Genomic DNA, 14846 nt, shown 5'->3' on the forward strand with positions numbered 1-14846 from the left:
GTTTCCGGCCAATATCCACGTCCTGAGCGTCGTTTCAAGTGAGGGCGATGTCATGCCGCTGTACTTCTTCCAAAAGGGGGAAACGGTCACGAAGGAGGTGTATTTGGAGGTCCTGAGGACAGTGGTAAAGCCGTGGATGGAGACTGTGGCCTCTGGGAGGCCATACATATTTCAACAAGATGGCGCACTCGCTCACACGAGCCATTTAATCCAAAACTGGCTCTCAGATAACGTCGACATGTTTTGGTCGAAGGACTTCTGGCCTCCTAACAGTCCCGACTTAAATCCTCTGGACTACTACGTGTGGGGCGTAGTCGAGAGACACACCAATAAGTCCAAGCACCCCAACGTTACCTCCCTCCGGACCGCTATCGAGACAAAGTTCACGGCTATGAACCGTGATCATTTGAAGGCAGCGTGCTCGCGCTTTAGGGCGAGGATCGAACAAGTGATAGAGGCGCAGGGCGCCTATATAGAATAAAAGTTCTCAGCAAGGATCCGTTAAATGAGATGTAACAGTATTTTTTTGTATCTTTGTATATTGGCTTAAAGAAACAATTTTTTGCATAAAACTTTTTTTGTCCGGATTCTAACGGCGCACCCTGTATATAAAATATTAGTTCAATACTAATAAGACTTTTTCAAGTCTTGTTTAAAATAACTTTTTAACTTTGGCATTACATATTTTAAAATAATACGTAAAATAATACTTTTTAAAATAAAAAATAAATTAATATTTTTTTATCCATACAGCAAAAGAAATTCCATATGTAAACGTATATTACATTAAAAAAACAAAGTGTATACAAAAGAATAATATAAGATAAGATAATATAAGATTAACATCTCAACTATCTTTTACTGTATGAATACTTATATATATTGCATAAAAACTATGTGTTAATCTCTAAAAAGTACTCAGAATCTGAACTTTTTTCTCTAAGTAACTTTTTCAAAAGTTTACATTTTTCTTTTTCTATTGCTATTTGTTCTGCATGTCTATTTTCTTTTTCTCTTAATTTTACTGCAAAATATTCTTTTCGTTGTTCAATTTCTTTTTCTTTCACACCAATTTGTTTTTTTTTAATTTAAATGCTTCTTTTTTTTGCTCTAAAGCAGCTGCCTGTTTCTCATCATTAATTTTATCACGTTCAACTTTCGTCTTCATGTATTCCAACCATTGATTTTCTAGTGCAACTTTTGCTTTTGCTATATTAGATCCAATTCCATGCAATGGACATTTTCTTTTAGTTGATGGCCCTTGTATTTCACATTCACTAGATGCAGTGATTTGTACATGTTGATTAACAAACCTTTCTGATAAAATGTCAGCATCGTTTGAAGCAATTGTTGAAATAGACTTTGCAGATTTTGAAGAAGACGTTGAAGAAGAATCAAAATTTTGTGCTGATGAAGACGAAACTTTTTTCAAATGAGCAAAATTAGATGCAACAGTATGTTTCGCAGTAGCGAGACTTTCTTGACCAAAAATCTCGTCCAGTTGGTCAAACCATTCAAACTTCATTGGGTTTCTCCCTGATTTGGAGTTATGATCAACACATTCTTTGTATTTTTTTATTAGAGCATTAATTTTCCAACGCACTTGATCTGCAGTCATCTGAAACACAAAGCTATAATTAATAGGTCTGTTTTTTATTGCTGAACTGGCTGCACTAATTCAGAGTTTATCTTTTTCCTTCCAATGTGCAGTAAAAAAGATAGACGCCGAACTATTACAGCCCAGTCAGCCAGTTCAGCAATAAAGAACAGACCTATTATGTACAACTTTACAACTATATTAATAACTTATATCTAACCTGTATTCCAAAATTTTGTTGTAAATCAACAGAAATAGCTTGCCATATTTTACTTTTTTTTGGATGATCGAGCATGTCCATCTTCATCTCATAAAGACTGAGAAGTGCTAATGTAGCACTTCTATCCCAAACGGCAGCTATAAAAAAGTGTACAAATTATAGACAATAAAATTGATTATTAAAGTTCTATATCTCTGAACAATTTCTACTTACGTTGTTTGTTTAGATGTTCCGTAGATAAACTATTTTCTACTTCTAAAGTAGCACTTTTATCCAAAACAGCAGCTATAAAAAATGTGCAAATTATAATGAATAATGAAATTACTTATTAAAGTTCTATATTTCTAAAAAATGTATAGGTTACGTTTATCTTCATATTCCATGAATAAATTATTTTCATCGTCCATAAAAATAACTTTTCCGATGAAACACGGATGATCTGCAGCATTATTGAGTGACACATTTTCTTGCCAAAGTTTGCACTTCATTATTTTATTTATTTCAATATTATGTAATTAGTTATAATAGGTATGCCACTTTCCAGCAAGAGCGGGAGAACTGCGGATAAGAAAGCGTATTTATTTCTCAAGGCAATTGCAAACATAAAAATTTTAAAAGTTACTAGAATTGGTAATCCTGATTTACGACACAACTATCTCGACTTTGCTTCTCAGCTGTGTTGCGTTGTGCCGTCTTGTGTCATTGTAGGAAAGCACCTTTGTCGACTCTGTGTCGCACCGTGTCGCTTGTGTTGCTTGCTGGAAAGCTCCCATAGGCAGATATTCGGCTGGCAACGATTCGGTATCACTTTGTAAATTTAAGGAATTTACTTGTTTTTTAATGTTGATCATTTCGGAGATTAATCTTTTCCTATATGATATCTCAGTGTTAACCACTTTGACATCCTCCCAATCAAAATCATGTCCGAACTCAAATCTGTGAGTTGAGGTGACCGAAGGGGTGCCAGATCTCTTGTTGATATCTTTCCTGTGCTCAGTTACTCTGGTATTAAGTTGACGTTTCGTCTGACCAATATATGAAGCATCACAGTCGCTGTAAAAAATCTTGTAAACTACATTACATTGTGAGGACTTTGCAATAGGGTCTTTTCCAGTTTTTATAAACCGCCTCAACGTTCGCTGAACCCGTGCTCACGAAAGCCGGACGGAAACCCAGTTTTTTAATTTTATGAGCAAAAGACTCCGAAAACGATTTGACAAACGGGATTTATAATTGCTGTAAGATTTATGTTTGGTTCTACATATTTTTCGTTCAACGGTTGCGTATACAGACAGATATTTGGGACTCCTATGGGTTCCCCAATCTCCCCTACTATTGCGGATATGGTTGTGCAAGATTTAGAGGATAGGGTATTTGACAAACTCAATGGTGTTTATATACCAGTGTATTTGCGATACGTGGATGATGTATTATTTGCCTCAGACCCTATACATTTTGATTGCATTTTGAATACTTTCAACTCATATCATGAAAGATTAAAGTTTACTATCGAACATAACGAAAATGATCTCATTAATTTTCTTGACGTTTCCATAACTCTTGATCAAGGAAAGTTAAGTTTAGACTGGTACCATAAACCCACATATTCTGACAGATATTTAAATTTTCATTCACATTATCCATTGTCGCAGAAACGGGGAGTGATATTCGGTTTGATTGATAAAATACTAAATATTTCGGATCCACAATCCCATGAAAGGAATATAAAATTAGTTATTGAGATTTTGTTACAGAATTGCTATCCTATCCAATTAATTTTTTCCGCTATAAATTACAGATTAAACAAATTTTGTCATGGAATCGATATTAAGGACAATGGTGACAATAGAGATAATAAGTTCTTCACCATCCCGTTTGTCAAATCGTTTTCGGAGTCTTTTGCTCATAAAATTAAAAAACTGGGTTTCCGTACGGCTTTCGTGAGCACGGGTTTGCTGAGGCGGTTTATAAAAACTGGAAAAGACCCTATTGCAAAGTCCTCACAATGTAATGTAGTTTGCAAAATTTTTTGCAGCGACTGTGCTGCTTCATATATTGGTCAGACGAAACGTCAACTTAATACCAGAGTAACTGAGCACAGAAAAGATATCAACAAGAGATCTGGCACCCCTTCGGTCACCTCAGCTCACAGATTTGAGTTCGGGCATGATTTTGATTAGGAGGATGTCAAAGTGGTTGGACACTGAGATTTCATATAGGAAAAGATTAATCTCCGAAATGATCAACATTAAAAAACAAGTAAATCCCTTAAATTTACAAAGTGATACCGAATCGTTGCCAGCCGAATATCTGCCTATGTTGATCTTTTGATCTGTAGACTTGTTTGTCTGTTTGCGTGACGGTTGCTTTGACTATTTTCTCCGTGTTCAGTCTTTCGTTGTGACTCGAGTGACAATGTACAACATCTGGCTGCTTATTCCTGTCCATGGTTTTTGAGGTCTATTGTTTGGAGTGCGTATTAACATTGATAGTTTTAATTTTAATGTTTACCTGAACTTATTTTAATTTGACATATTATAAGTACATCTTTAAAGTTTAGTTTTGGAGTGTGCATTGAATTTTAAAGTTTATTTTATTTTATTATTTTGACAAATTCACATTTATGATGTTTATTTTGCTCCATAAAAATGGATTTTAATGCATGAACGACAATGAGCTATAGGACTTCTAATATACAGGGTGAGCCATTTAAGTAACGTATTGATTTTTCTCGAAAACCAAATCTTGTATCAAAAAATGTTTCAGACAAAAGTCGTTTGGTTCGAAGGGGGCAAGATGATAGCATTATCAATTTAATTGTAGATGGCGCCGCTTTAGAGATTTTATCATGGCGGCCATTTTTTTAAATGGAAGTTGATTTTTCTCTCTAAATGAAAGTTGTAGCTGATAATGAGACGAATACAACGGTTTTTTGTTTCTTGCAATTGGACCATTTTTCAGTGAGTTACAGCGTTCCAAAGTATACTGTTTTATACTTTAAGTATACACATAAACCAAATCTTGTATCGAAAAATATTTCTTACAAAAGTTTTATGACTTCAAGGGGGACATAAGATGTTGCCACTGGATTTGACCTTGGGTGCACCTGTCAAGGTTATGTGAAGGTTAACTTTTTTTAATGGATCTCTTCATTTCTCATTATACAGTCTTGTAGCTTACCTCGAGAGCTTTTCAAAACGCTATAATAAAGTATTCTTTCGTTAAATATTATTCGAGTTATGAGAACTAAAAGCGTTTCTCGAAAGTAAAATTCCACAAAGATTGTATATAAGTCGCTAAGCCAAACCGCGAATTAATTCTGTCGTATTGCGGCATACTGAGAGGAAGCTCTGCTACTTTATGGCGTGATAAGTCAGATATACGTTAAAGTTTCTTCTCTGTTCATATTTTCATTTCTTAACTATAGAGGAAAGTCCCCGATTATGAGATACCATATCGATTTTGCCGAATGTAAGGAAATCTATAGGCAGAATTTACAAATGTAATACGTTCTCTTGAAGAGAATTTAATAAGCTTTAGGTTGGTGAAATGAAAAATCTAATTTAAATATTATTTTTTCTGAAAATTAAAAAAATTTGAAAAAAAGCTTTACGCAAGATCGTGAAAGTGTGCTCCTAATATAAGATACCTTGAGAAATCGGTGTTAAAAGTGCAAAATACATCAGTATTACAAGTAAAAAACTTTATTAGATATTTTTATAAAAATACTGCTGCCACAGCCTTCGCCAAATCTTCACGATTCCACTGTCAACGCTTCCTCGTTTCTCTAACCTCCATAGTCAGATTCTATAAAAATTAAATATACAAAAATTTGTAACATAAATTCGTATTAACTTTTCTTTAACCTTAACGTAGTATTTTCTTTCTTTTTATTACACTACATACTCTTCATATTCGAGCAATAATTATCTCATATTAAAAGTACCCTGAATATCTCATTATACGAGCCACGCGCCTAGCGGTTCCGCGATCATGAAATCTAACCTCTACAATTAAGCAATTCAACAAATCGCGTATTTTCCTGTTACTACGATTCTACTCTATCATTGCATACTGAATTTATTGCCAACCATTTCTTTATTATGTAATAAACAAGGTTTAAAGACTTACCTTAAGTTCCTTTGACATGTTCACAATTTCACAAACTTTTTCTTGCAAAGGCTAAACGCAATAACGAACAATGAATTTTTCACTAAATACATTTTACACCAAGAGTAATAAGTTCATAGTGGAATTAACAGATGGTGCTCACTAGTTTAGCAGAAACTCCATTATCTCATATTAGGACCATATCTCATAATAGGGGATTCTCCTCTAATATTATCAGTAACATATTTTGTAAGATAGTAGACATGGGTGATTATACTCCTAAAGAAATCGTCGATATGTTAGTAGTTTTCGGAGAATGTTTTGGCAATTACTGTGAAGCTGCAAGACTTTACCGAAATAGGTATCCAAACAGACGACATCCAAATAATACCGTCATTCGGAGACTTAAGATAAGAGCCAAACAGGGTCAGTTGACTCGTCGTCACGGTAAACGTGATTATAATTTTGATGATGTACACTGACCGGCAATGAATCGTTTCGCAAATGGCGGAGCATGTCCTACGTTGCCCGGCACTCTAGCGTATAACGCAGCGGCGGTAGATGGCGGCCGATCGCCGAATTTATTGACGATGGTAACTGATCGCCTCGTATGATCATGAGCAGCGAAAGAAATATCATTCCGTTGATAACGACATGTGTGTATCAGAAGGCGGAAAAATATATGAATTGAATCATTTCCAATGATATATTGGTTTTAAATACTTTTATTGATCAAAGTTATGCGAATGAAAGTGTTCTTTCGTCAAATATATTGGTGGTCCTGAAAAGGACCGTTTGTAATTAGATGTGATGCAGCAAAAAAAGAGATCGCACGTCGTATTCCTTGTTCCGTGCAAACGGTGCGCAAATGGATTAAACGTTAACAAGAACAAGAGAAGAAGGGTGTAATGGATAAACGGAAAAATAATAGAAGAGGACGAGTGTCAAATGCTGAACAAGATCTTTTATTGCTCTACCAGGTAGATAACAACCCTTTTCTTTCGGTATCAGAAACTGTAACTCGGTTAAATTTACCATGTTCGGAACGGACTGCGCGACGCCGATTACAAGAAGCAAATGTACATTGCTATAGGCCTGCCCGAAAGTTTTGTTTAACTGATGTGCATCGCGAAAACCGTATTGCGTTTGCATTGCAGCAAATAAATACAGCTTTACTGGAGGATTGGGAGCGTACTATTTGGACAGACGAAAAAGTATTTGGTCGACAGTTGATCAACGTTTACATGTGTGGAGACCCGTTGACTCTAATCGTCTAGATCCAAAATATGTTGTTCCTCGCGATCGGAGTGGGCGTATCACTTGTGGTATGTGGGGCTGGATTAGTGCACACGGTCCAGGTGAACTAGTCGAAGTTTCGCCGCGTATGAATGCTCTGGAATATGTAGATATTCTGGAAAACGTGTTGCTCCCGAGTGTTCGCTCTATCTACCCAGAAGAGGATATGCCGACATTTCGACTTGTTCAGGATAACAGTGCTGTCCATACTTCTAGGATAATGCAGGAGTGGTTCGCACAACATCCGCAGATTGAAGTTCTCGAGTGGCCACCGAAATCCCCGGATCTTAATTTAATAAAAAATGTATGGGCAGAAATTGTAAATTCGTGGAATCCTGCTCATGAGAGAACTAAAGCAGCTCTGATTGCACACTCAAAGGACGCATGGGAGAATCTTCGACGTAAACCTCAATTTTTCCAAAATCTTCACGATTTCATTAATACCCGTTTGCAACAAGTTGTTGCACGAAATGGATACTGGACGGACTATTGAGATAATCTAGTTGATTACAAACAGTCCTTTTCAGACCCATCAATAGTCCGTGCAATGCAAAAAAAACCGTTGTATTCGTCTCATTATCAGCTACAACTTTCATTTAGAGAGAAAAATCAACTTCCATTTAAAAAATGGCCGCCATGATGAAATCTCTAAAGTGGTGCCATCTACAATTAAATTGATAATGCTATCATCTTGCCCCCTTCGAACCAAACGACTTTTGTCTGAAACATTTTTCGATACAAGATTTGGTTTTCGAGAAAAATCAATGCGTTACTTAAAATGGCTCACCCTGTATAATAAACAAGTTGGTCTAACATCGATAACTTATGAGACCGTTTTTGGGCTCTTCATGTGCGGTATGCGAATATGTTTGCGATTTTGACTACAATGATAATTTGTTAATGTACAATTGAGTCTGATGTTGTTTATAGTTGTTAAATGAGATAAATCACCTTATGCTTGAGACGATAACCTCAAACAGGATAACGAGATGTTGACTATTAACTACGAATGAAAATTTATACACTGAAGATGGTCTAACGTTTAGACCGAAACGTCTGTAATTACAATTTCGATGTGAATTCTATGTTGTTCGGGTGAATTCTACGTGAATATAGATTAATAAGTACTTACACCTTGCGTCGCTTTTGTTTTCTTACAACTATTTGAATAATTCTTGGAGCTTCGTTTGACACTATAAATATTTTTTTATATGAACGTTAAAATAAGTGTTTCTTTAATTAATAAAAGAGAACTTAACTTATTATATTATTTGATATTTTAAAAATATCTACTATGAAAATAACTATGAAAAATTATAAAAATAGTTTTCAAAAATTTTTTAACCTTTTTTAAAACTTTGCTTATTGATTGGGATCGAATAGGTCGTGCTTCCTTTTTAAGTTCAGTCAAATGAGAAATCTGAACGCCAAATCACAGTGGCACTGTCATCGTGGTATAAACATATACATAATTGTTGAGATGTAATTATTTTATGTCGATAAGTTAGATATGCATCAATGTTGAGATGTAACTATTTTATGTCGATAAGTTAGATATTTATTGAGCGCAAATCGTTTGATTAAAGCTGTGGGTTGGCAACCCTCGTTTTCATTTGAGAAAAAGACTATCGCGCATAACGTTTAAGAAAGGAAGCGCAATATAATAATATTCGTTTTGTTGTATTTATTATTAGACAGAGTCCAAGAATATTGTAATTCGAAAGGTATTTATCCAAATGTAAAATAATTGATGTTTTTTGTTTCGTGTATTGTATTGTATCGTTTTTTTTTGGTTATGTATTTAGCCAGCAACACATATATTTTAGTAAAAATGGTTTGTTCCGCCAGAATAACAAATGAGATGAAATCCTTTTCTTCGACCGAACTGGCTACTTTATTAATATCAGTTACAACGTTTCAACCTTCATTTTAGGTCCTTCTCAAGTAAACACAGTTATTTTCTACAATAAAGAAAAAGCAACAAAAAATATTACGCAATTACAATAAAGTTAAGTCATACAAAAATATTACACAATTACACTAAAGTTAAGTCATACACATCAATAAACCGAAAGTAAGAAATGTACAAAAATGATACAAAAATGATACAAATGATACAATTTAAAGAACGAAACAAACCGCAATAATAAAATAATACCACTCACTGGCAAAAAATAACCAGGTTAAAGCTTTAGAAACACACGCCCAACCATTACAAAGGTCTATCGGCGACTGCCAGCCAACCAAAACAACTACATGTTTCCCAAAATCGTGTCATAAACAGGCGGTAAATCATCCGTATCTTTCTGCAGATTTATCGCATTACATTGTCGCATAATGAACATTTCCGCAATCTCACGCTTCCTTCTATGATTCTCTCGATGCAAAACTTTACAATTATTCCAGTCAAAATTGTGATCGTTTTCAAGTCTATGTTTGCTCACTACCGACAAACAACTGTCTTTTTTACAAATGTTCGATTTATGTTCCTTAACTCGTGTTTCAAGGTGTCTCTTAGTCTGACCAATGTAGACCGACTCGCATTCAACGCAACTCAACTCATACACCACGCCCATTTGTTGATTATTGGCCACCACGTCTTTGCCAAGTTTAATGACATTATTCAATCTCTTAGGTACCGTGTACACACAATCCACGTTGCAACGGTTCAAAATTCGCTTAACATTTTCACTTAATCCCATACATTTTAGTTAGACATATATTTTAGTTAGATGTTATATTCATGTTGCAGGCGCCTTTCGAAATACTTTCATTAAATACATTATATCAAATATAATCAAGAAAGTAATTTTTTGTTGACCTCGCAATTTAAATCCATACGAAGACTGAAAATAACAGGTTATGGGCCCAGGCTTGCTTTGTCATTTCGAGATTATATGAGAGATCTACCGTCAATAATAGGAGTCAACGTCAGTGAATGTCAGTCAACGTTTATCATCATCAGTTGTCATCAGTCAAGTTAGTCAACGTCAGTTTACGTCAGCCTCACCTCAGTCAGTCAACATCAATAACGTCAGTTAACGTATAGATAGATAAGTCAGAGTTGTATAGCATGTTGTTAGGTAAGTTTGCGTTTGCAAATTTGAAATAGTCAGATAAGTTAGTATAATATTTGTTTAACCTAAAATTTGAAAGTCATGGATTCGATTAAGTCACATATGGAGACATTGTCTGAGGATGCTCAAGGAAATATAAATTATGTCTCTTGGAGATTTAAATTAAATTTGACCTTAAAATCAAAAGGTTTATTTTTGGTAGCAACTGGGGTAGAAGTAAAGCCTCATGGATGTTATACCGATGAAGTAGTTAAAACTTGAATTAAACAAGATCTTGAAGCTCAAACATTTATAGGTTTGAATGTAAGTAGTAATATTGCAAAAAAGATAGCAAATTGCACGTCAGCATATCAAATGCTTGACAAATTACACACATTGTATGGCAAAAGATCTGAATTTACAATCGAAGGTTTACAAAGACAGTTTTTTAGTTTTAAGTATGATGCTAGCAAGTCAGTTATTGAAAATTGCATGAGTATTCAACAATATGCTGAGGATTTAACTGCTGAAGGTGAAGAAATCAAAGCGAGTGGGTTATGACCAGAATATTAGGAATGTTACCACCTGAGCTTCATCACTTTCGTACTGCCTGGGACAATGTGAGTGGTTCGGACAAAAATCTGGATACTCTGTTTGAACGTTTACGATTGGAAGAAGACAGACTGAGAGCAAACGATCAAACAAATCTACATCACAAAATGCTCTTATTTTTAAACGAAAAACTAATTTTGGAAAATCTTTTCAAGGAAATTCACTCGTCGAATGCTTTAAATGTGGTAAAAAGGGACATGTGAAGAAAGCTTGTAAATACAAGCCATGAGCCAAGTATTTAGCATATTGTAAAAAGAATTATGCTTGCAATACGTGTAATCAAAAAGGTCATTTTGCTAAAAATTGTCCGAAAGCAAATTCAAATCAAAATAGTAAGCAGCCAAGTGATAATTTGGAAAAGAATGATTCAAAGGAGTCAAATCGTCGTGCATTTATAACAGTTGGCTTGTCAACTACAAATGTAAATTTTATAAGTTCAAAACATGATTGTAACAGTTTGTGGTATCAGAATTGTGCTGCAACACAGCATATGACTTCTCAAAAGCAGTGGCTGATAAATTATGTTAAATTCGAAGAGTCTACGATGATTATGATTGGTGATGCTACTAAGTTAAAAGGAATTGGAATGGGCGATGTAAAATTGGAAGCATTTAATGGCAAAGAATGGTATCAAATTATTTTGATAAATGTTTTGTATGTACCAAAAATGACTTTTAATCTTTTTTCGGTTACTCAAATGTTGGATAAAGGTTATGTCCAGATTGCAAATGCAAATCAATCCATTTTCAAAACTCTTAACGAAAAAGAAATTGTAGCAATTGCTAAACGAGATGGAAATTTATATAAAATGATGTTTCGCCGAGAAAAGTTTGAAAATTGTTTGTTAGTTACCTCCATTACAGTTTGGCACGAAAGACTTGCCCACCAAAATGTCAGGGATATTTTAAATAGTAGGGGCATTAAATTTGTTGATGATTGGAATGACTATGTCTGCACAGGATGTGTTTATGGAAAACAGCACAAAAATTCTCATCCAACAAATTTGAAAGTTGCTGAAAAATCTTTAGATTTGATTCATGTCGATTTGTGTGAAATGAATATTAGATCTTTAGGAGGAACCAAGTATTTTTTTTATTATTTAAAGATGAGTTTTTACATTTTCGAACAGTATATTTTTTGAAATCCAAAGACGAAGCTGTTTTAAAGCTTGATATTTTTATGAAAATGGTAGAAAATCAATTTGGTAGAAAAGTTAAATGTTTAAGGTCTGATAATGGTACAGAAATTACAAATACCAATATTAAAAAACTTTTGGAGGAACTTGGAGTTTTTCATAGCACATCAAATGCTTATACACTCAACAGAGTGGACGAATTGAAAGAGAAATGAGAACTGTTGTCGAGTCAACTAGATCTGCGATACATGCTCAAGATTTAAATGAAAATTTGTGGGCTGAAGCTGTAAACTATGCAGTTTTCACATTAAATCAGACAGAAACTAGCTCAGTGAAAGGTAAAAGTCCCGCTGAATCCTGGTTTGGACGAAGAATAGATATTAAGAAATTGAGAAGCTTTGGATGTGAATGTTATGTTTTAGTTCAAGATCACAAACGAGCAAAGACTGAAAAGAAATCGAAAAAGGGGGTCTTTGTCGGTTATGACTTGGATTCACCTTGCTATAGAATTTATTTATTTAACGAACACGATGTTGTTAGTTCTGACAACGTAATTTTTGACGAGAAAATTGGAATCGAAAAGAGCTATACTGAGATTGAAGTTCCTCTGACAAAAGGTCAAAATGAAAGTTTAGAAGAAGAGTTTAAATCCAGAAGCTTTGAATTTGAAGATACTTCTTTTGAAGATGCAAATGATAACCCACCGTCTGACAATCAAGATCATCATGTTTCTCATGGATCAACCGTTTCATTAAATTTGCGTAATCGTCAAACTTTAAAGCCACCTGCCCGTTTCAAAGATTTTGAAATGAATCATCGTCGCGGAGGAAACCAAGCAAATGTAGCCATAGAAGAAGTTGGAGACATTTCAGTCTCGGAAGCCTTAAAGGATGAACAGTGGTACAAAGCAATGTCTGAAGAATTTAGTGCTTTAATTAAAATGAAAACCTGGGATTTAGTGGAACCTCCAGAACATATACAGCCTTTAACTTGTCGATGGATATTACGTCAGAAGAAGTGATGCGTGGCCTTGATATAAAAACGTAAGGTTCGCGCGATGCACAGACCCGGCTTTTCATCGAAGAAGGGAAGTTTTAAAATTGGACGCTGGGCCGATGTCCCCGAAGACTTTATACGGTCGGGAATCTTGATCTCCAGGCCTTTATCTGAGGGAGTTATGTATGAAATTTTTATTAACACCAAGGTTTGTAATCGATGGGCCGTACCAAGGGCTAACAAAAGGGCTAATTTCTGTGAGAGTTGTTTTAAAGTTAAAGATTCTAGTGGGAACCACTCTTGCAGTCCTCTTAAAACCGGATCCACATCCCACGTGGAGTCGTATCGAGGTTTATGGGGTCTTGTCTTCAAGGAGCCCTTAAAGAATTTCTTAACCTCATTCGCTCCGATGTCCTCTGTAGATATGATGGTTAGTGTCGATCGGGACGAATTCAACGTTCCGTAATTAGCTCCCTCCTGATATCTTAAGGTCAGAAATTGAGAACTTTCGCTATCGACACGTCAAAAGGATCGGCATTGATCTTGTTGTTCCATTCCCACCATAGTTTCAGTGCACTGTTATACTATTTAAGTGTTGAATCTTCCCACGCTTGCAACATTACCGTCGTATCCTCCGAGGAGCCTTTGCGTCGGAGAGCTTCGCTGATAACCTGGCAGCAACCAGAGAAAGTTTGGAAGCTAACGGATGATGTCTCTTTCTGCAAGGTGAGAATAAAAGGTTAGTATGTGCATGAAATTGCAGATACGATCCTTTGATTAATTTCATAAATACTGGGAACCGTATCAGACTAGTCCAGAGGGGCACCACTACAACACCGGAGGCGTTATCATTTTTTATTTTTGTACTTTGGCAATTAGGCTAAACGGAGGAAATGCGTAGAAATTGAGATTAGACCATGAGATTGTGAAGGCGTTAACGGCAAACGCGTCAGGGTCTCTCTTCCAGGAGCAGTAACGCTCACATTTTTTGTTAATATTTGAGGCGAATAGATCAATTTCGGGGTCTCCGAAAAAGTCTAGAATCTCAATAAAGGCGTAATCTGCTAGCTCCCATTCGGTGTCCTTATTATCCATTCGAGACAAAGTGTCAGCCTTGGCGTTTTCTTGCAAGGAGATATACTCGGCGAATACGCACAGTTTCCGTTTTTCGCACCAATCCCAGAGTTCTTCCGCACCTCGTGCAGGTAATCCACTTTTACGCCGCCCATATTATTTATATATGCCATGGCCGTCGTGTTATCTATTCGGAGAAGAATGTCACAATCCGAAAGGTCGGCAGCAAAACATTTGAGTGCCAATAAGGCCGCTTTTAGTTCTAACTAATTTATATGAAGCTCCAATTGCTGAGAGTTCCAGTGACCATATGCTCGTTCGCCGTAGCAGAAGGCTCCCCAGCCTGTTTTACTAGCGTCGGAGAAGATCTCCCTCTCGAATCTCATAGATTTTATCCGTTTATAGGAGGATCCTAAATTTGATTTCCATCAGCGTAAATCCTTGTGAACCGACAACGGGATCTGCATCCTCGCATTATAGTTTCCGTTGTTTGCCTCTAAGGCCTGAAGTTTTGCTACTTCGAACGATTTAGAGTGGATCATACCGTATTCGACGCCCGGACAACTCGCTACTAGCGAACCTATGAAATGAGCAAATTCGCGGATCGAACACGACCTTCTCGTAGTAACTCTACGGATCTGGGAAAGTAACTCTAGTCGCTTGTCCCGAGGTAATTCTATTGTCATTAGAGCAGAATTTAAAATGAAACCCATGTATTGACATGTTAGTTTCGGTTCCAATTTAGATTTT

At 35.8% G+C, this 14846-nt stretch overlaps 1 pseudogene; it reads right to left on the bottom strand.

Moving 5' to 3' along the window:
* Window positions 1–893: 893 nt before the first annotated feature.
* Window positions 894–1945, bottom strand: LOC113561898 (annotated as a pseudogene).
* Between the last annotated feature and the right edge of the window lie 12901 nt (window positions 1946–14846).

This window comes from Ooceraea biroi, chromosome 1, assembly GCF_003672135.1.
Source record: "Ooceraea biroi isolate clonal line C1 chromosome 1, Obir_v5.4, whole genome shotgun sequence".
Taxonomy (NCBI): Eukaryota; Metazoa; Arthropoda; class Insecta; order Hymenoptera; family Formicidae; genus Ooceraea; species Ooceraea biroi.